Genomic DNA, 3,309 nt, shown 5'->3' with positions numbered 1-3,309 from the left:
TAGATGCATCCTTGCTTTATTTATACTCTAGAAATCTACACTATGGTTTGTCATTATTTTAATAGGAAAATAAACTTTATCATTGGAAAATGAGGGAAAGCACAATAATAGGGAGGATATGAAATTCTTTTTGGGAGTTCTTTTATATTAACATTGATGTTTGCATATCTACTTCTCATGCAATATCTTCTGACTGTAATAAAGGGAATGTTACATATATAACAATAGATTTAGAGATTAATGATTTGTGATACAATATTATGACATCTTTGAGATTATTTTTATTTATTCTTTATCTCTGCCATCAACATGGTGTGCTTGTTAACATTGTAAGAAAAGTGATTTTGGGAATGTGGAAAATATTGAGTAATGACAATGTAAAGTGATAAAGATACTTGTCAAAGGATGAGGGCAAGAAGGGTGGGATTGAGGAAAGAAATTTTTTCCACTATTAATTAGAAATAGTTACCACATTCAAAGTTTGAACTTATTTTTTAACATAAGTCAATTTATTTTTAACTATGTTAACATTTCTTATTAGTGATAAAGATACTTGTATGAAATAGAGTTGCTCACATGGTTTCTTTTAATAATTTTATACAGCCTTTAAATCTTATTAAAATGAATGAGTATGATTGGGTGTATGTGTTTAATTTAACACATATTGTCAATATATCACAATTCTAGAAACAAATGTTGGCTGATACCAGATTTTTCATTTTTATTTTTAAAAAGAATTCATAACTAATGAAGAATGTAAATAAATAATTTTGATTCACATGCATTATCACTATAAATAAATTTTACATTAACTCCAATGATCCAATAAAAAATATAAGAGAATAAATTATCTCCTTTAACCACTAAAGTTATGATATGTATACTATTTTTTTGTTTTTTGAAATATTTTGTAAAAAATGATTAAATATGATATTATGTCATGATTTTAGTGCTAGATGAGATAACTCATATATTAATATGAGAATATACTTTACTCTCAAACTACAAATATCAAAATATTAGGACAAATATAAAAAAATAGCTAAAATAGGGAAGTTAAGAGAAATACAGATTTAAGTATCACATTATATATAAGTTTGAAATGTATCCTCATTAAAGTGATGTAATAAAATTACATGCTTATAACCTTCATTCTTTCTAATGCATAGAATAAGCATCTAACAAATTTAATTGAAGTGCTTAACTCTGAATCAACATATTATATGTGAGAAAATCAAGATCCTTAAACAGGCATCTTCTTCAAAAGCTGCCCTTGCATGAAACTGAAAAAGAGAACCATGCAAAACAAATATTATACTCAAATATACAAGAGAAAAATAAATGTATATAAAGATAATCTAAGAATTTTTTACACCGATAATGTATTATCCATTATTTATATTTAATCATTATCAACTCATAAATATAACTAATACAAACAAAATAATGGATTATATATTAATTATGTATAAATCTTTACATTGATAATACATCGATAGAAGGAAGAGATTGACCTACCTCTTAATGTAATAGTAACAAAAGTCTGCTAAGATAAATGATTGAACCATCTCTGCAATAAAACCTGTGACGTACCAGAAATAGCCACCCTCATCCCAAAAAAAGTAATGCCCTCGAGTCTCATAAATCTGCAAATGATTAGAAATCAAGAGATATATATATTGATTGAGCCATGAAAGTAGGAGTGCTTATAAAGAAAAGCGGCTATTTAATGCACGAGGTTATGCTTAATAAGATATGAGGATGATAAATATATGTAATCTGATTTCAGTAGTGGAAAGTTTGTTTATAAGTTATAAAGAAAAGTGTAGGTCATTATAATATCTTAGTTCTTCTGATATGAATATACTGAGTGTATCAGCCACTGGCTTAAATACTATTGCAGTATTTTATTCCTCACGAAGGGGAGCCTTTTGCGATTCGAACCCGTGACCTTGGGGATAAATAGTCACTATTGTAGCTTAATGGTAGCGACTTAGTTGTATAGTGACTATTTATCCTTGAGGTCACGGGTTCGATGGCGGAAGGCTCCCCTTTGTTGGGAATAAAATACTACATGAGGTATTTAAGCTGGTAAGTGATACGCTTAATGATAACCACTCAGTTGTATAGTGACTGTTTATCTCTGAGGTCACGGGCTCGAGTCGCGGAAGGCTCCCCTTTGTGGGGAATAATATACTATATGAGGTATTTAAGCTAGTAGGTGATACGCTTAATGATAACGATTTAGTTGTATAATGACTATTTATTCCCGAGGTCACAACCTCCAGTCGCAGAAGGCTCCCCTTTATGAGGAATAAAATACTACAAGAATATTTAATCTAGTGTATGATACGCTCAGCATATTCATGAGTTTAAAAGGTTGTATGTTAGAACCGGAGTGTTACAGTCATAATAAAAAACTTTGCCTTAAAAATGTGTTCTTATTATACAGGAAGGATGTTGTAAATGCCTTATAAATGGACTTCAAAGTTTTCTATACTTAAGCAAAGTTTAAAGTGCAAAAATGTTATATATACACTCAAATGCAACGACAATATCCTAAACCTTTCTCATTTAGAAAATATAGGAGAAATAAGAAGCATGTAACATCACAACAAGAACCATTTTCAAATAATATGATTCAAAGCAGTCTAATTTATCATTTGATTAAGACTACAAACAAAACCCATTTTCAAATCTGGTGAAAAGTCAAACCGGTTAGACCACTCGATTCGGTTTGCTTCTCACAACATTGGTTCTATCATTAAGAATGCTATGATAATTGAAGGAGTACACATAAAAAGTGGTGGAATATTTTCTGATAAGGCACCACAAAGTGCTAAAAAAGGTTTGTGAAAGAACTTCAACATCCACCCTATAGTTTGAATTTAGGGGTAAAAGTTCTACATGCAACATTTTAACATACACATCTTTTTTTCTTCTTCTTCTTCTTCCATAACATACAAATTTAGTTTTCAATGTAAGGTCACTGAGAGAAAACAAATTATGAAAATACTTTTGTAAGGTTAAGGAAAAAGGAAAAAAATCTTCCTTAACCAAAGTTACTCCGAAAACTCATAAGATTTTTTTTACCACTCTCATATACAGAAATTAACTAAAACAATGTATAAAATTGGAACAATTCTTTTGGTTCTTGATAAAAAAATTTAAGCTCCATTTCCATTTAGCAATGTGTTTCCCTAAAATTTAATATATGAAGAAAAAAAAAGAAGTTCTAAGAAATAAAACAATTTAAAAAATAATCTCACCTGAATAATCCAATTTGCCAATCCCAAGAATTTTGAAAGA

At 29.1% G+C, this 3,309-nt stretch overlaps 1 long non-coding RNA gene across 1 annotated transcript; it reads right to left on the bottom strand.

Annotated features, from left to right (window-relative positions):
- Positions 1-1,071: 1,071 nt before the first annotated feature.
- On the bottom strand, positions 1,072-1,633 carry LOC109341928. The gene is made up of 2 exons (XR_002107012.1): positions 1,519-1,633; positions 1,072-1,283 (listed from the first exon to the last, which is right to left on the bottom strand). It is a non-coding gene; the product is annotated as an uncharacterized LOC109341928 (long non-coding RNA).
- Positions 1,634-3,309: the final 1,676 nt, after the last annotated feature.

This window comes from Lupinus angustifolius, unplaced genomic scaffold (assembly GCF_001865875.1).
Source record: "Lupinus angustifolius cultivar Tanjil unplaced genomic scaffold, LupAngTanjil_v1.0 Scaffold_932, whole genome shotgun sequence".
NCBI classification, from domain to species: Eukaryota; Viridiplantae; Streptophyta; class Magnoliopsida; order Fabales; family Fabaceae; genus Lupinus; species Lupinus angustifolius.
The sequence above is the reverse complement of the archived record's forward strand: the minus strand, read 5'-3'. Positions and strand labels throughout refer to the sequence as shown.